This window comes from Rousettus aegyptiacus, unplaced genomic scaffold (genome assembly GCF_014176215.1).
Source record: "Rousettus aegyptiacus isolate mRouAeg1 unplaced genomic scaffold, mRouAeg1.p scaffold_m13_p_6, whole genome shotgun sequence".
Lineage (NCBI taxonomy): Eukaryota > Metazoa > Chordata > Mammalia > Chiroptera > Pteropodidae > Rousettus > Rousettus aegyptiacus.
In genome coordinates this window covers 83,565,826-83,585,974 of record NW_023416309.1, presented here as the reverse complement: position 1 = coordinate 83,585,974, position 20,149 = coordinate 83,565,826, and the positions used below count along the sequence as shown (strand labels likewise).

Here is a 20,149-nt window from a genome sequence, read left to right as displayed (position 1 = left end):
GTGGCCATGGTCCCTCACCTCCCCCCATAATTCAGGCAGCTGAGCCCTCCTCCTCTGAGAGTTCTGAGAATGCAGGAGCCCCTACCTTACTGAAGAGGCCACCTGAGAGAAAACACTTTCAGACAAGGATGAAAGAAGTATGAGGGGCCTTAGGTGTGGGGAATCTGTCCTGGTTATACATAAAACAAGTGTGCGCGGCAGGGAAGGCATCACACAGACACCCCTTCCTCCTTCCCATCCACTTCCTGCCCATCGGGGCTTTCTTCCATATTGTCCATCCTGGAAACCAGGAAAGTCAGCAAGTCAGGCTAAGCAAGGAAGAAGGAGGCTGAGTTGACACTGGAAGAAATTGGGAGGGGTGTGAGGGGGCACCTGCTGCCCTGCTGCAGTCCGTTAGCATCCAGTGTTATTTCTTCAAGTCCTGCCTAGAATAGTTTGCATTTGTAGAGCACTGTTAATTACTGCAAGGTGGTGACTTGCTGCAGTGTGACCTGCCCCCTCCCTATCCCAGCTGAACTGACTGAGACACTAACCCTCAGTAAGTGTTCCATCCCCACCCAGACCCAGAACTGGACACTGGGACTCAACCCCAGGAGCTACAAGGGACCTTGTGCTGCAGATCTGGTATCTATCAGGGAGAGCCTGAAGCGAGTGCCAGCGAGCCTCCAAAAAGGAAGGGAGAAAGGGAGAGGAGACTGTCACTGCACTTGATCATGGACTCTCACATCTCATGATGAGGAAAATCAGCTCCCAATGCCAACAGGTGCAGAGACCTCACAAAGGAGATACTGCCTGTCAACGACAAAGCATCGTGCCTCCCACCTTTAGTGAGGGTACCCTGAATCTCAAAGCAAGAATGGCAAACGTGTCCAGGGTGTTCATTGCTGTAACAACTTTGCATGTATTGACTTTGAATCCTCACAATGACATAGATACAGTTCCGCTCATTTTAAAGGAGAGGAAACTGAGGCACAACCGACTAATTAGGTAGCTTGCTCAGTCACACAGCTGGTAAAAAGCATGGCTGGGATTAAATCCAGGTGGCCTAGCTACAGAAATAAGCTCTTAACATGGCTTATCATCCATGGTGGCAGAGGCCAAGACACTCACGCCTCATGGTAACATTTCATGGGTGTGGGAGCAGGCAGCCAGGACAGTTTGCATGGGAAGGGTCTTGCTGCTCCTAGATCCTGTCTTCCCACTGAGGCCAGCTCTTTACAGGCCTGGACTATCAGAGTACAGCAGGTTCTCCGACAATGTCCTTTCCTTCAACAGTGTTCCCTTATAATATTTCCTTCAGCATCATTTCATTATTACATTGATGAGAGGTTGTAGGAACTTAACTCTTGCTTATATCAATTTCTCTATGGTAAACTCGGTCTCATTGTACATTGTTTCACTGCAATTCCAAGGACCTATCAACAACATTAAGTGAAGACTTTTATATTTTGTTTGGCTCTTATATTGAGCTTACGTATCTACCAAGCAGTATTCTAAGGGCTTTACAAATATTAATTCGTTTAATCCTCCTGAGAGCCCTACGAGGTAACCGTTATTATTGCACTTGTGCAGGTGAGGAAAATGAGTTCTTAGAGTGTCGACACTTGGAACTTCCTAGTGAGTCCCAAATATCTGAGACCCATGCCTGGGATTCTCTGTCCATACCGCCCACCCCAACAAATCCATTCAGAAAATCACAGTGCCCTCCAGCAGCTGCTTAAGTCAGAAAACTGGGGTAATATCTTGAATGCTCCCTGCCTCAGCTCCAGTTCATGATCACAACCTCTTGTCTAACTGCCTAGACACCTCTATTCCGTCCACCTTTCTGCTGGTCTATTTCCATTCTTGCCTCTCCCAGTACATTCTCCAAATAGCAGCCAGAGGGAGAGAGAGCCTTTGACAGAACACTTAGAGTAAAGCCAGAATTCCCCATTCTGGCCCACAGGCTCTGCTTGACTCTGAGCCTCCTCTCTCTCCTGCATTTTTTCCCATTAGAAACACCTATTGCAGTTTCTAATTGAGTACCACTAGAAATGATTCTGTGTTCCACCCCTGTCTCTGCCACAGCTATGCGTTTCATTTTCTCTGCTCTGTTCTCTGCATCTAGCACTAAACCTGCTATAGTATAAATTTGGGGCTGGCAAACTATGGCCCTTGGGACAAACACAGCCTGCCATCTGATTTTCATTTGTTTTTAATATAACAGTTTTATTGAGATATGATTCATATTACATATGATTCTCCCGCTCAATGCCTACAGTTTAGCGGTTTATAGTATAATTAGAATTGTGTGACTTATCACTACAATCAATTTTATAAATTGATTAACAAACCCCTTAGCAGTCATTCCTCATCTCCCTCTAATCCCTCACCCCCAGCCCTAGGCACCCATTACTCTGAATTCTGCCTCTATAGATTTACCTAATCCTGACATTTCATATAAAAAAAAATCATGCAATATAATTGGATTTTTTCATTTGTCACATCGACTTCAAGGTACACCCATGTTAAAACATGTATCAGTACCTTATTTATGGCCAAATAATATTCCATTGTATAGATATACCACATTTTATTTATCCATTTATCAGCTGATGGATATTTGGGTTGTTTCCACTTTTTGGCTATCATGCATGATACTGTGAACGTTCATGTACAAGTTTTAGTAGACATATGTTTTTGTTTCTTTTGGATGTATACCTAGAAGTAAAATTATTAAGTCATATAATAACTCTATGTTTAACCTTTTGAGGAACTACCAGCTTGTTTTCCAAAACAACTGTGCCATTTTACATTCCCACTAGCAGTGTATGAGGGTTCCAATTTCTCTACAAATTCACCACATTATTCTTTGTCTTTTTTATTATAGCCATTCTAGTGGTATCTCCTTGTGGATTTTGATTTGCATTTCTCTATGACTAATGATCTTCAGTATCTTTTTATGTGCTTACGGATCATTTACATATCTTCTTTTGAGAAATATCTTTTTGGATCCTTTGTTCATTTCTTAAATTGGGTTACTTGTCTTTTTTGTTATTGTGTTATAAGATCGTTTGTATATTTTGGGTACAAATCCCTTATCAGATATACGATTTGCAAATATTTTCTCCTATTCTGTGGATTGTTATTTTCTTGATGTTCTTTGCAGCATAAAAGTTTTAATTTTGATAAAGTCCAGTTTATCTATTTTTTTTTTCTTCTGTTACTTGTGCTTTCGGTGTCATATCTAAAAACCATTGCCCAATTTAAGGTCATAAAGATGTATACCTATGTTTTCTCCCAGAATTTTATGGTTTCAGGTTTTACATTTAAGTCTTTATTCCCCTTTGAGGTAATTTTTGTTTTCAGTGTGAGATAGGGGTCCAACTTTATTCTTTTGCCTGTGGCTATCCTATGTCTTATGTCATCTGTTTTTGTAAAAAAGTTTTATTGGAACACAGGCACATCCATTCATTTATATGTTATCTAAGGCTGCTTTCTGGGTACAGTGGCAAAGTTGAGTAGCTACTACAGAGACCTATGGCTCATAAGTCTAAAATACTTACTGTTATTTAATTCCTCCCCTCCGTGCTGACCCCTGCTATAAATATTTGTCAAATAAGTAAATAAATGAAAAAGTGAAATTTAATTAGCATATACATATACGGCTATAAATAGTACTTTCAGAGCTCAGAGGAAAAGATGTCTCTGGCTCTTTCTAAAGGCAAACAATTTCAGTGGCTTTCAGTAGAAGAACCATTTAGATGGAAACCGTGGGCCAGAGATGTGAGTTCAAATCTCAGCTTTGCCGCTTACATTTAGTTGCCTGGGGGAAAAATAAGCCCTTAGCATCACTCTCCCTAAGTCCCGTGTTCTTGCTCTGCTTTCCGAAGGCGGCAACAGTGCCAGAGCTCTGATGCAACTGGGGCATTCACTTCCCTCTTTGCACTTTCCTGTCTGCCTTGTCAAGGTGTTTCTCGCAGAATAATCCTGAGTGTGAGGATGCAGAGGTACACTGAGGGAAGGAACCCCCGTGGCTTCTGCCTGTAGCAGCCGAAGCCCTGAGACAGGCAGGTGTCAAAGCAGCTGCAACCAAGACCTCTCCACCTGGCTCCAAAACACCACTATATGTACCCTCTAAGAAAAGTGTACCCCCTTTCCCCAAAAAAGGGTCCCCATTTGAACCTCAGCTTCTCCAACAGAGACTAGTGCCCATTGCCTTATGTCCCATTGCCTGCATTCCTGATAATTCTCAAAGCCTCCCAAATTGGGCTTTTGCTTTGCTCTTTGTTAAAATATCTGCAGTCGGCTAAATGAGCCTTATATTTGGTGTTGGACAGAGATGGTTTCCAATCTTAATTCTCCTTTGTGAGCTGTGCAACCCTGGCAAGTTAATTTTATTCTCTTTGAGCCTGAAATTCTTCATCCGAGAAATGGGGGACAACAATAAACATACAAGGTATTTGTGAAAATTTAAAGAGATAGCCTAAGTAAAACATCACCATAGAGGTCCTGTTGCACTGGAGGGGATCAGAAAGAGGGATATTGACAATATTCACTCCCACTTAAAAGTGGGTAATCCTCAGCCAGCCCGACCCAGATAAAATGGCAAATATATGAATTTTTTATTAAGCTTTTTCTTTTACTTCTGAAAGTATTCACTCCTTCCTCTGTGCTTGCATAACATATCTCCATTATACAGTTTTTGCCCTATGTCTCTGTCCTAATTATCTGTGGATAACCGATGTCTAGAACAGTAGCTGTCACATATGGCTCTGAATATATGACGAACGTCAGCATTCACATTGTATGTCCTTTTCTTTCCTGGCGACTGGTGTGTCCAAAAGACCACACATGGTGATCTGCATGTTCGGGTCCATGGCATCTCTAGACCCCACGTTTTCACCCATTCCATTCAAGGCAGCCAAAGGGGTATGTAGAGCAGTCCTTGGGCCCACATGTTATGAGACAATTGGAGTGTGTTAAAGGAAGCGAACAGAACAATGACATTCAGGAACAGCCATAAAGATCATGAGGTTGCAGGAAATTAACTTAGACGAGAAATTTAGGAAACATGAAAATATGAAAATTTAAAATACACATGCTCTCTGACCCCCAAAATCTAACTCCTAGGAATTTATTCTAGGGAATAATCACAGAAGTACTTGAAGATAAATTAAAAGGATATTCATGTAAGTGTTGTTTAACAAAAATAAATAAAAGCGCGTGTGTAGAATTGAAAACAACCAAAAATTCCATCAATAAGAAACTATGAATATATTCATACAATAAAATATGGCATAGACATTCAGAAGGATGAATTTAAGAGCTTTCATAAACTGATGGGAATGTACAGATGCTTTAGAAAAGTGGTAATTTCACTCCTAACTGTATACACAAAAGGAAAATCTTTATAAGTGAACCAAAAAGAATGCACAAAAAAATCTCTTTTCATAATGTCCTCAAACTGGAGACAAACTAGAAGTTCATCAACATTGGAATGAATACATCAATTATTATATAACCATATATTGGAGTACTATAAAATAAAAGTAAACAATAGCTGCACAGAACTCTATAAACGAGTCTCACAAAATGTCGCACAAATAGGCCAGACACAAAGGAATGTATATTGTTTGATTTTTTTCCATATGAAGTTCAAAACAGGAAAAACTAATATATAGTTGAAGTCAGGAGAATGATTACCCTTGGAGAGAAGGAAGGGAGTAGTGATTAGGAGGAGGTATAAGAGAATTGGGGGAGCTAGTCATGGTGTGGGGGGAAGATGATAATGACCTGTGCACTGTCCTCAACGGTGGTTCCATTATTGGCAGATTTTTCTACATGTTTGTTATAGTTTCATAAAAAACAAGAGTTAAAAAAAGAATATTCACCATGTGTTAGGGAAAAGCAGACCACAGATTACAATATGTAGTAGTAACATCTCATTTAAGTGAGAGAGAAGTTAGTTATGATTGGAAAATTCCAGAAATATATGTACCAAAATGTTAATAGTGGCTCTACTTAGCAGGAAAGTTTTCTATTGCTGCCTTATATATTTCTATACTGTTGAATTTTTAACAATACCTATTACTGTATACAATAAGAAAAAAAGATGCTTCCATTGTGATAAATGAAGAAAGTGGGGACCTAATTCTGCCAGGTTACAGGGTTAGTCAGCCCTAGGGAGATGGAACAGAATGAGGCTTATAATTTATGTTACTGAAACTGCCTCCCATGATTCCTGACCACAGCCTGGTGTCAATGTGCATTCTCCAACCTGGGGCATCAACATCTTTAATGCATCACCCTAGGTCTCCCAACTACATTCCTGTTCATCTCCTCAGTTGCTAGGCAATATGTAATTAAATTTTGGAAAGCCTCCTCCACCCTGGATATATTATCCTGGAAATTGGACTTTGCATCTGGCAGTCTTAGAAAGCAAAATTCCACTCCCCGTAGCCCCCCACCCTCTGGCTTGCAATTGACTCACAATTTAATTAAAAAGATTCCAGGGACATCTGGTCTCTTTTTCTAGGAGTGCATTTGCAGTTGGTTTTTCTGGCATGTTTTTTGTTTGGAAGCCATGGATTTATTTACAGAGACAGAAACTCATTTTCCTCTCTTAGGTGTATCTTTGTGGTCTTTATTAATGGTGTGTTTTATGAGCTACGACTGTTCCTCTGCACTGTAAGCTCCTAATGGTGTGTTTCTACATGAGCTCTGCTCAATGAATGACCAATGAGGCCACCAAGGAGACTACCACCCGGCTGACCTCACCCAGAGCACAGGGTGTCTGTTCACTGCTGGGGCATCCAGAACACAGCTCCCACCTCCAGCACCACCACCAAGCCCCAACCATCAACAGAACCCTTTGATTGGCAATATTCTTTAACAGTAACAAAATAAATATAGAAAGAGCTCTTAGAGAGATGAGCGTGGTGGAGGAAAGTGGAGAGAACTGAGCCAGGAGCTGGCTGGATGATCTCTGGCAAACCACTTGTCCTTTCTGGGCCTCTCTTCCACCTGCAAAATAGGCGGTTGGACTGAACCAGTGTTTCCCAAATACTAGGTCTCTCCAGGCTTGCACGATTTGTTCTGTATCTGCATACCTCCTCTGCTATTACTTACACAATATTTTTCTTTAAATTAACTCTCTTTTCTCCTGTAAATTTGTGTATTTATAATGGGGACTTTAAATCACTACATAAATGGTAAAATATTATCATTCACCATAAATAGAAGGTAACTGTAAAAATGAATATAGTGAAAACAAAATGTTGTTGCTAGTTTTGTAACTAGATGCCGTTTTCTGCCAAGGCTCTCTGCCCAACACTTGTTCTCTCTTTGTTAAAAAGGAAAATTAGCAAATGTTTAGAGACATGTTAGAGGCATATTAATACCACTTTGAGACTTTCTTCTTAGACAATGGCAGAAGGACTGAAAGAGATCTGAGAAGGAAATAAGCTCTTGATTATAGGATAATTTTAAAAGAACAATGGCCTAGATAATCTGGGAGGCCCTTTCTGGTTCTAGCAATAATGAGAGGAGAGACCACAGCAGAGGGCCATGGCAGGCTCCAGGAGCGCGTGCTGAGCTCGTTTCCAGCATACCTCTCTTCTCCGAGTCACGACAGCCTGTGTCATCAGGGAGGTGTGCACGGGGACGGGATGCTGTTAAGAAATATCTTTGATGAGTCATGAATTCATTCATTCATTCATCTATGGAAGGCCTGGTTGGGTATCATGGGAAGAGCAAGGGACACAAAAGTAGATGTGAATTCAAATACGGAGTTGCCGTTTACTAGCTGTTTTATCCTGAATTCATAGGTGCACCTATTTCTCGTCTATATGGTTGGGATTAAGAAGACCTGTATCAAAGATGTTTTCATGAGGACTAAGTGGAATTGTGTATTCTCTGGTTCTGAGCATTTAGTCTTGTGGGAAAGATTGAAATATAAAACTAAATCAGAATACAGTTTGCTACAAATATTAAGAGAGGATGTTACACAGTGTTTGGAGAACCCAGAGGACGGAGCGGCTGACTGTGCCCCCGGAAGAGACGAGACGTCATTTTAGCTGACTTTGAAGGGAGGAACCTTTTTCGAGACAGAGCACATGGAAATGAGATACTTGGCAGAAGGAAAGCTTGAGCAGTGAGAAAAGGTGGGGCATGTGAGCTAAGCCCTGGGAGCAGGGGCAGAATGGTGTAGCTCAGGCATAGAGCTTATGGGATGGCTAATGCAGGAGAGACCAGAGAGGGAGGGAGGGGCTGCTTGTGCAATGAGTTAAACTCCCTTCCTTATGCCACTGTCTACCACCTTCCTCTGATTGCTTTTGTCATTGCTCAAGCCTGAGTCAGAAGAAATTGTCACTGAGGGTCCCTGTGCAGGGATATTTCTATATTGTAGCAAGAGATTATTTCTGGTCACAGCAGTACCCAAGTGAAAGCACAGAAAACTGCTACAGAGTTAAACAGTTGTTGAAAATTATTACTTTAATTCAATCTACGTTAGCCTTCTCACCTTCCTCTCAGCAGGAAGAGAGGATGAGAAGAGAAGAGGCAAGCTGCTCAAAGTTCTTAAACTGGTACAAAGCATAAAGAAAAATCGATACGTTTTACAAAGCTTTGGTAATGATTCTCCTGTACTCTCCATGCTTCTCCTGCAGGTGAAATTCTTGATTATTAGATGCATAATCCTCAGTAAACCTCAGTCGGCTCACATTTAGAATGGGAGCAATAATGCCTAACCTGATTCTAGTAAAGGGCTGCCATGAATCTCAAAATTAGGAAATGCATATGAAACTACTTCAAAAATGGAAAAGAGTAGCATATGAACATGAAAAAAATATTCCATAGCTGTAATATTACTACACAACCGATTTTGAATCCTCTGTTTTTCATTTTTTCATTTAACATTGTACCCTAAACATATTCTAAGTTACTGGAAACTCATTTTACTGCTTTTTTACTAACTGCTGTTTATCCTGTACAGTGGGTATGCCCTTAATTCCTTAAGCACTCACTTATTATTGGAAATTGTTTGCAATTCTATGTTCTTAAGACTGATATAAAAATGCCCACCTTTGTGCATGCGAGATGTCCCCCCTTCTTTTTAACATCTCAGATGATTTTCTTGGCACAGAAGAATTATTGTGGAAAAAAGGAATGAGTAGTTTGCAGACTCTGGATATATAGTGACAGATTGGTTTCCAAAAGGATCCTGCTTGTTCGTATTCCCACTGGTAGTATGTGAAGATAGGGACTAGATCCCTGGTGACTGAGGCTGTAAACCCCTGATGATAGGGACCGTGACCTAATTACCCACCATTGTACCTCCAGTGTACAACACAGTGTGGAGAACACACTCATTTCTGCTGACAGAGAAATGGTTAACTGGTGTCTACCTTATCAGGCATGCATGTTGGACTCACAGACTATTTAATTTTGAACTTCATAATGACATCAAAAAGTATATCCGTGAAAGAATGAACTCTGATTTGATGGAAACAAAATCAGTTAAAACCTGTGCATAACAAGACGTCCTAAAAGGTGCTGCAGCTGTGTTACACAATTCTAGTATTAGCTGCCAATCCCTTCTCCTTGTAGCATTAGTCAACCTCTGGTCTGACTTAAAGAGAAGCAAGCATCTTCCAGAGGGTACATGACATAGAAAAGTTAGCACTAAAAAGAAGAGATCAGATAAATGATTGCTCAGCTCAGGCCTTTAAAAAATTCCAGCATTTCATTCCCGTTTCTGGGCAGGCTTTCTGGCATCCAGGAAGGAGGGGCGCTAGATCTCTTGAATCTGATTGCATCGATGGTCACTGACTCTGCCCGCAGAGAGGGGGGTCAACTCCAGTAGGAAGGCAGTGCTTATTCTTTGTGACTTTACACCCACAGTTCAAAAACTCTGAGCAGCCCCCAGTTCTCTTCCCATCCTCTCTGCCTGCGGAAAGGAAAGTGAAAGGGCTCATGTTTAAGCAGGAAGTAATGCCTGGTGTTGTACCTCTGCCCCATGAGCTTCTTATCTCACTCCAAAATGTAGACACCGTAATCTCCATGTCAAAAATGAGGAAACCAATAGCCTTCCCTCGGAGCCACCCAGAGCCAGGATTCTAATGCCATTGCCCCGAGCCGCTGTCCTGAAGTCTCTCTGATGCCGTGTGAGGAACATAATAAGAAAGGCCACTCGCACCCCACCCCAGAGTCACATTGCCTCTCACCGCCAACTCCAGCTCTTGGTTTGCTGAATTCCAGTCGTTACCTTCTTACTCACTCTGCCTTCCTCTGTCCTTTTCCCACAACCCCAGTTGACAGGGACCTCATTCCATGCTTTAAGATCTATCAGCTGCTTCTAGTGTGCCACTAAGTGAGCCATTCAACTTCTTGACTGAACTTCAGTTTCTTTCTGCAGCAGGAGACGGTGACATCACCCACCTCACTTTTCTGAACTCTCCTGTGTTGGCCTCAGTCTTTCGACAAGTCTTCGTCAAATGTCTGCTAAGTACACATTGCTGGGCTAGATTTTATTGTGCTGCACACCGAACTAGGAATCGAAGCCATGACTTTTAGACCCGGAGAACCCTTTCATAACTTTTGAATCTGGAGCAAGTTATTCACAGTGATTTCTTCTTGTACCGAAGTGAAATTCACATAACACTATTGTTTTGTATATGTCCTTTGCTTCTTATCTTATACCACTTAAAATGATTAGGGTTACATGTGTGCATGAATACGGCTACCCCTCCATCCCTAAAACTTGGCATAATGAATGACACATAACGACTCAATGAATACTAATTACATGAATGAATATGCTTTGTCCTCCCAGTGACAGTTCCAGTTCCTGGACAGTCTGGGCAGTGTCAGTATCAGAGCTGGAAGGGACCTTGGTGAACTGCCGAGTCAATCTGCTCATGTGGCTGAGCAGGGACTCAAAGTTAGCGACAGAACTAGGTCTCCCTACAACCACAATGTGCGTCCCCTCCTTGTGCCTAGCAAGGTGGATGCAATGGTTGCCACGATCTTCAACAGCCCATCCAAATTGGTTTAGAAGATAGGACCTGGGTAAGGCCAACACCAATGTGTTGCTGTCCCTGGAGATTCCCAGAGGGAGCCAAAGGTCTCATGGGCAGAGTTCTGCTCTTCCATGATCCAAAGCCCAGGGAAAGGCTGAGGCCCTCACTCCGGCTGCTGGACATCAGAAGCGCCTGAGAGGTGAGCGGGAGCAGCAGAAATGCCCCACTGAGCAGCTTGGCCCCTGGCTGCTCAGGGGCATCAGGCTGTCTTTGATTCTTGAAGATGAATCAACTGTGAAGCTGCTCCCAGTAACCCTGAAGTTAATGAGGTCTTTGAACTAAACAAAATTCATATCTGTAGTTGAGAACACACAGAGAATCGCTCCCAGGCTGGCGGGCTGGCAGCACAGAGCCTCTCATTAGCCGTTTCTCTGGAACCAGCAGGCTGGACCCTGCATGTTGGCCACACAGAGAGGTGCAGGGAGCGGGCTGTGGTATGGCAGGATTTAGCATCCCAGTTGTTACTCATTTCCCCGCTTTGGTTCCCTTATCTGTAGAGTGAGGTTTGTTCTCTCTCCCTTATAGATTGATTGCTTGATTGCAAAAATTAACATGTACAAAGCATGTGGCCTAGTGCCTTCCTCTGAGTAGGTGGCCTAAGAATAAGGGAGGAGTGTGGACATGGGGGTAGATGTCAGCTCAGAGAGGAGGATGGTCCTAGCGAGAGACAAAGGAGTGTCTACCCACCTGCCTGTGAGAATCTTGCTGCGGACCAGATCTTGAACAAGCATTTGCTCAGTATGGGGCTTGGTTCCAGGTAATTACTAGTACTATAGTGAAGGAGAGTCAGAACTCTATAAAGCCCAGAGAGCAGAATGACTGATTTCAAATCACACAGCCATTTAGAAGTAGATCAAGTTCTCCAGTCTGGGATTGGCTAACTGTGGTTTCTTTGCCTGGTACAGTAAGGACCCAGTTATATTCACGTATGTAAGAGATCTCACAGCACCCCATCCCTCCCTCCTTGTCTGATCCCATCCACCTTCCCCAGACTCCTTGGCGCGATCATTTGGTAACTAACAAATGTCTCTCGTTTAGCCAGCCTTCCTGCTGTCTGCATCCCACTCGATGCTCTTCTCCCCATCTCAGAGGAAAAGCATTGGTTGACTAGTTGCCTGATTCAACTGTCCTTCCAGCAAGATCTGTCAGCGGTTTCTCCCATTTCTGTTTAAGTGTAGCAACCAGAAAAAAAAAAAAAAAGAAGCAGCAGCAACCACACTTGGCCCTGGAGATAACACACATCTTTCTGAACATCAGCGACTACAAGATAACACTCACCACATGCAGGGAAGGACAGCCCCAAAAAGAAAGCTCATCCCAGGCAGATGACAAATGGGAGCTGGCCATTTGTGTGACAGAGGTCCCCAGGTCTCAGCCCTAGCTGACTCATCTGTACACACACATCATTAGGACAATCCACAGAGGACCCTTGTCCAAGTGGCTGTGGGATGACACATCTGGACAGCATGTGCAGCAGCTCTGCTCAGTCTGCAACTTCTGCTCCTGTAGAGAAACCACTTCATTGCACAGTCCCATGCACTAATGGAGTCCTGGGACATGATTCTCACATCCCAGGTTCTACCATCCGTACCAGAGCAGAGGCATACGCATATGCGCATGCCTGAAGTATGTACATTTAGCACATATGCACATATGTGCAGAGCATATGCTCACTAAAGAAGCTCATCATTTCATAGTGTGCTCATATGTGTGCACACACACACATCATATACACATACGTGCATGCACACAGAACATACCCTACTCTAGTAAATGCCATACCGTGTGCCTCGAGGGACTGCACACATGACCCACACACGTACACTCCATCTGCACAACACATATTTATAAGTACACACACCACCCGGCAGACGGACATGCACGCCTGTCCTCACTCTTCTGCCTCCAAAACTCAGCTGGAGTTGGTGCTGGGCCATTAACCACCAAAGAAACGTGCCTCCTCCCCACCTCATTTCCCAAACAGTAGACATGTAGTGTGACAGACCATCCCTAAACTGGGAGTTGTATTGCACCAGAATCGACCTCTGTCCAGTTTATTCCTAGTCAGAATCAGATCAGGAATCGTAGACGATTAACAGTGAAATGCAAATACATCAACTTTCTTGGAGATAAATTGATGAAGTCAAAGTGGGAGATCTGCAAAGGCAGTTTAGAGATAAGGAAACTGAGGCCTAGAGAACTTAAATATCAAGGCCGAGCATCTACTTGGTGGGAAAGCCAGAATCAGAATTTTGGTCTCTTGGCCCCCAATCTGGTCCTCTTCTACATGTGTCTGCTCACTTGCCAAATTCGGCAAGCATTCTGAACGTTCGCTCTGGGCCAGACTTGGTGCTAGACCCTCAGAATACAAACGTGAGTGTGTTCTGCCCATGGAGATCTTACACAGGAAGTTCTTCTTATTCTCTCATCTCAATCTTTCTGCTGCTCTTAAATCCATGTGGACCTTCAGCCCACCTCAGAAGAAACCCCAGAAGGCCATTACTGTCACTTTTGAACTACCCCTTACTTGTTAGGATCCTGGTGACCATTAAAGATTATCCTTAGGAATCATCCCTTTTGCAGATAAGGACGGAGATTCCTTAAACATAATTTCTTTGTGAGCTTCCTTGCCCTTTTTGTCTTCAAGCCAAACAAAAATGAAGAGATGCACAGATGACTGGTATATGAATCATGTTCACTCCAAATCAGTTCCCTGCCTCAGGCCAAATGAGCCATCGACCCCAGGGGTTCCCTGCCCATGGCTGGGGCCCTCTCCTGCAAGGAATTTCCACACAGAGGTCCTCCACCACCATCTCATCCTCACTCTGCCCGCCTCATGGTGTGTCTTCCTGGCAATGTGTCTAACAAAGTCCCCATGCCCTGGGGTGTAATCAGTTCCCTGCTTGATTGTTACCTGATCACCAGTGTGTCAACTACCTACGTGTGCGGCAGAAATGTTTTAAGCTGAGGGTCACAGAACCTCTCTAAAATTGCATTTAACTCATTCGTATAGGTGAGCATGTGCATTTTTATGAGGAAAGGCTCATAGCTTTTATTAAATTATAAATCTACACTGAAGAAAAAAGGTTAAGGGTTTACATTCTTTATCAGGATGGCAATAGGATGGGAGGCTGCCTGGCAGTGTTTATGTTGGTACCATAGTCTAGAGTTAAAAGAGGCCCCTGCAGAATGACATCCCATCATGGTGGCCTAGTCATTAGACCACCCTGCTCCTGAACCTCTCCAAGTCCTCAGAACCTCACCTTAGAGCATGACAAAGACAATTGACTTTATAGAGTGAGCCGTTGTGTGTCCACTGAAGAGCTGTGTGAATTTGAAAAAATTGTTTCTTCTCTTCGGAGGAACAGTATCCTTATCAGAAGGCATCAGGTGTAGGGAAAGGAACATGGCTTTGTAATCAGATAGCTCCAAGTTCAAATGCTGACTCCACAGTCATCCTGGACAAGCCACTGAACCTTCTGTATTTCATTCCTAGGCTGTAAAGTCAAACTTATTAATTGTACATTGGACTTATGTGTGGATTGCAACATCCGTAAAATCCAGCATGGTAACTTCACATAGTTGGCATTCAGATACCAGCTCATTTCTGCCATCCCTTCCCCAAAGAGCATTAGGGGGTCTATAGCCTCTATTCTCCAACAGGAAGGGGGCATAGGTTATTTTAAGGCCAGTGGAGAAGGTTAAGCTAGCGTATGCCTGTCTCCTCCAGACCCCGTAAATCTCCTTCCTCACTCCAGCCTACACATGACCGCGATCCACGATGATCAATGATAGTGACACAAAGAAAACTGTGCCACTGATTTCTATGGCTTCTTGTAGCCAGAAGATTTGAGAGGAGTGAACTGTTTTGGCAAAGAGCCTCATTGCTCTCCTAGAAGGAAGACGAATGCTCCATGTTTTCCTCATTAGAGAACGGCCACGCTGATGACAGAGAGAAGCCAGACTCCTCTCTCAGTTTGCATCGCTGGCTGACTGTCTAGCATCCTTCCTGTGTCCGTTGCTCAGAAGAAAAGCTGGGATGATTTGATCCAAGTGACACAGGGCAGGCTTGAGTCACGGAGTGCAGGCTGGGGGCACAGGGAACCACACGAAATGAGCTTGGTACGCATCCCAATGCAGGGGCAGCTGGGTGTTGGGATGGTCTCTCTCATCCGACCACTGGAGGTAGACACTCAAGCTTAGGTCATGGAAATGGTAACAGGACTTCCTGTTTGGGTAGTTCTTTTTAATTTCCTATAGTTCCTCCGTAAACTAAACAGATCAGGTATTACCCCATTTGGGAGAGAAGCAAACTGAGGTCCCTAAAGGACCAGTTGTGGAAAAGTGGCCCACAACCAAGGGATGTACGGCAGTGTCTAGAAACATTTTTGTCACAGCTGGGCGGTGCTACTGACATCTAGTGGGTAGAGGCCATGGGTGCTGCTAAACATTTGACAAGGCATAGGACAGCCCCTACAACAAAGAAGCATCCAGTCCAGTCAATAGTGCTGAGGTTGAGAACCCTGATTTAGACCTTTAGGCACATCCTCAGCTTGACTCTTCTAGAATAAGCAGGAGCAAGAATTAGTGAGAAAGGCCTTTCATCTTTTGCTGCTTTTGTTTTGAAAACTGGGCACTGAATTTGACAAGGGAGCTTCCTTCTCTTGTCAACTGGCATGCTCTCCGCCGCTGCTGGTTAGTCAAGCCGACTCCTGTTTGGCTTCTCCTCCCAGCATTGCATCCACATCATCATCTCTGACATGTCAGCCTGTCTTCTTGGGAGGTGACAGGAGGGTGCAGGAGGGAGTTCTCCTTCTCCAAGGGTCCTCCCCTTTGGGGATGACTGCTCCTAAGAGAGTCTCCTCCTTGAGAACTGGGGACCACAGTGATTGCTCATCTCTTCCCATGGGAGGTGGTTCCTCGATTTTTCAAACTGGAAGAGAACTTGGAAATAATTCTGCTCCCTCTGCCCCTTTTGAGATTTCTACCTTTTAGAGATGAAGAAAATGAAGTCCAAGGTCACTTGGTAGCAACAAAACTAAAACCATGTTTCTTAACTTCTCCACCAGGGATCTTTCCATGGCATCCTCTGCTCACTGTTCTCCACACCCCTGGTGCTGGGTGTAGTTTTCCCAACCCTGCCCACAGGTAAATGAGCTGGAATGGCCATGTCCAAGTCATTTTGCTGGGATTGGATATCTGGGCTAAGGTAATGGCGCCAAGGTGCTGCATGCAATGAATGCCAGGAAATAATGTGATCGGATGACCCAAACAGGAAACTCACCCTCGTCTGGCAAGGGCAGATCTGGATGCCTGAGACTCAGTACAGAGTGTCTGTGACTTTTGATAGATTCCGTCCTGTCATAAGAATTAGCAACAATTTTACCTGCAGGAGATATGACTCAATTAGATATGTGTTCTCCAATTACAACCCAAAGGAAACAAGCCCTCAAACAAGACCCCACCCCCAAAAAATAATAAAACCCAACAACAGATTATTAAAATAAGTAGATCAACTGTTTACAAGTTCTCTCCTTAATATCTGTTTGCTGTTGTTCACTCCCTTCGTCATCAGCTGGCATGCGCCAGCAGACAAGTGGTAATTGCTGCCAGAGGCTTAAGGAAATTTATGCAAGGAGAACTACACATGGAGAAAAGTGGTATCCATTAGGCATATTTCTGCATGTTGGGGAAATTAGAGGAAATGAGGGACAAAGGACCAAGATCCTTTGGCCCTGGTCATAGCGTTTCAATCTTTATTTTATTGTATTGTTTTTTTTCAACCGACGCACAGAAGTTTTCATGAGCATACAGTTTAATGGGATGAAATGGCGCCCTTTGACTCTGCATATGCTGCTTCCATGCTCTGCGCCACTCCTCCCCAACCTCAAAACTGATTCCAGAACGTCAGTCTGCCCTAATGCCTGCTCGTGGGGAGCACGCGAGGGAAATAATAATGGAGGAATGCTCGGCACAATGAGACTACAAAATGCAATAAGGCGAGAAACAGCATACCTTTTACATATCAGAATTCAAAACATACCTCATGTCCCTACTGCCTCTGACTTTGTAATTGCTCAGGACCGCAATAACAGCCACTGATTTCTTTGCCTCCACTTCGCCTCAATCCAATCCAAGCTGCAGCAGAAGTGACCTTCCTAAAATGCAAATCACATCAGCTCCCTCCTTTGAATAAAATCCTCTTGGCTCCTTATTGCCTTTGAGATAGAATCCAAATTCTTTTTCTTGGCATGAAAAGTTTTTCTCTATCTGAGTCCTACTTAACTCTCCAGACTCAGAGATCACTACTGGCTTTTCTCAGTTTCTGATACCGTCTCACAGAACGGCTGACATTCCCCTTCATCTGGTTGACTCTAAATCAACCCTTCATACACAGCTGAGGTCACCTCCCTGGGAAGGACTTCCTTCCATGGCTCCCATCCCTCCCTGAATCTGGGAGACAGACCAATAGCTTGATTTTTACGAAAACAGACTTTGGTATCAGACAGACCTGGGCTTGGATTCCGGTTTGGTCATTTACTGACCATGTGACCCTGAGCAAGTTCCAGGGCATCTATGATTCCTCAATTTCTTCGAAGTGGGAATGATAATGATTTGCACCTCCTAGGGCCTTTGTGAAGATCCGTGGAGACTGTGCAGTAGAGGGCTAGCTCTTAGGCAGTGTCCACTTAGGTGAACAGCAGGTCACTCTCAGGAGCTCCCCCTCCCTCTGCTTCCAGATCTCGGTTCTTACCATTGAGCTCAGGGTCTGGCTCAGAGTCCCGACCCAAGTTTGTGAATGAGCACATTAATGAATGAGCACATGTACTCACTGCTAGAGAACAGTGAGGGATCCAGGTTCTACTTCTGTCTTTAACACAAATTAGTTATGAAAATTAGGCCAGTTTTCAGGAACACGAGTGCAGAAATAGTCCAAGAATCAAACAGTGGGCAGAGATGTGTTACTTTGGCAAATGAGTTAGCACCTCCCAAAGCCTCAGTTTCCTTAGCTACAGAATCAGAACAAATACCTGTTTGTCCTGAGGATGAAATGGGTAATGTACACAGAATGTGCTTAACAAATATTACTTTTCTCCCCCTCCCCTTCCCATATTTTTCTGTTTTGCTTGGCATAGCCTCTGAGCTAATCCTGATAACACCCCGGGCCCTGGACTAGAGCCTTCCAAGAGTCTCTGCATTCCCTCACCAGAGTGCCCAGCTCCTGCCTGGACTGCCTTGGGGAGAGCGAATCGGGAATTACTGTGTACCTGAACTGCTGACGCTGTTATTTCTGCTCTTTTATAAAAGCATGAGGCTCTGCAGACTGCCATATAAATATCTAGATAAAAAGATTACTGAGAGATCCCTGAAAGCGTTAGAGCTTCTAAAGCATGGCCCTCCTTGAGGCAGGGAGGGGCCGGTACCTCTGTGCCTGGCATCTGTTGTTTTCATTCACATGGGAACAGGAGCTGATGTGACCACCTCTCCCAGGTAATGGTTTACTGAAAGGGCAGCAGAGGAAGAAGAGGTCCATGACCCAAGAGCCAAGAGTGTAGGAAGAAAAATAGGGGAGACCTTTACCCCACCGCCAGGTAACCTCCTTGCTTGCCCCTTAGTTGGCACTCTTATTATCATTAAGGATAAAATGTAAACCCTGCAGCTTGTGGAGGCTCGCCTTGCTTCTAGCACTAACCCTTTCTTGTCCTAAGGGCCTCTACACCGTTACCTCATCTAATGCCCAGTCTAATGGATTTTCTGGCAAAGGCAGCAGTGATTTCCGTTTACTTTAGCAACTGCACCTCTGGCAGTGTTGACCACCCTCTTCTTGGAAAGGCAGAGCGTGTGCTGGGAGGAGCTCAAGATGTGCATTCCTCTGGCTGTGAGGCCCCAGGCAAGTCTCTACACCTCCTTTCTGTCCAGCAGGACAATGTGCACACCTCATGCACCTTCCTGAGTGAGCCCTTCTGTCCCCAAGTACGTGCATTTGCATCTCTTTCTGCCTGGAATGCTTCCTGCACTTTCCACCACCATCACTCCTCTTTGATCAACAAAGGCAGTTTACTCCTTTTCCTTCTTGAAACTTCCCAGATTCCCCCTCCACGGGGCTCCCACCCCCTGTGCTTTCTTCTATGCTAATAGGAATCACAGGGCATTGTCCTTTCCTTTTTGCTCATCTGCCTCACCCTCTAGGTCATCCTCAAGAGTAGGGACAGTCTCATTCTTCTCTCTGTCCTCAGCACACAGGGACTCTTAACAAATGCTGGTTGATGAATTAAAATGCAGGGAAAGCAGGCCATGTCCAATTTACTATTGCAAACCAAGGGCACGACAGTGCCCTAGATGCTGTCTAGAGTAGAGAGGAAGGGCAAGTATACCCAGAGAGTAAGCCCAGTCCCGATTCTGTGGTTTATGTCTGCCTAGCCATGGGCAGGAAGAGAGGCTGGAGACCTGCAGCCGAAGATTCCAGGAACAGATCAGAGATAAAGTGTTAGGCGAAGGATGGGGAAATATTGATGACATGGTCTGTTCACAAGGCCCATTGACCTGGGATTTTGAGACAGAATCCAAACTCTTTTTTATAGCATGAAAAGTTTGTTGCAGAGAGTTGGATGCAGAGCTGGGCCAGACAGAAGAGGCAGGGCTACTCTCCCCACTTGACAGATGAGAAAACTGAAGTTCAGGGAGAGCAAGTGGGTTTTGTCCCAGAACTCGTGGCTATAGTAGAGCCTAAAGCTAATCGAACGTCTCTCCTACGATGCTCCTCCTTCTGCCCAGCCAGCTGCCTCCCAGGGGTCACCGTTTCCAGGGAAGGATGTGAGGAGGTCAAAAGAGCTAGTTCAAAATCCCCTAGGACTAGGTGTCTGGGCTTAGATGTGCCTAGTGAAGTTGGGGACTCCTCCCCGCAGCCTGGAAAGCATTATGAGCTGGAGGGAGCCGCGACGTAATTGTCTGGAATGGGAGGAGATGATATGGGTAGGTTCGAAAAACTGTACTTTCCTGGTCATCTTGCTTCTGCCTTTGAGGGTCAGGTCTCTGGAAAGAAACTGTGGATCCTGAAAGTTACCACCAGGAGTTCCAGCTGCTCACGG

The 20,149-nt window shown here is 44.3% G+C and overlaps 1 protein-coding gene across 2 annotated transcripts in view; it reads left to right on the top strand.

The window, feature by feature from the left end:
* ASIC2 (acid sensing ion channel subunit 2) overlaps positions 1-20,149 on the top strand; it is a 929,683-nt gene that overhangs the window by 213,377 nt on the left and 696,157 nt on the right. The window lies entirely within an intron of this gene.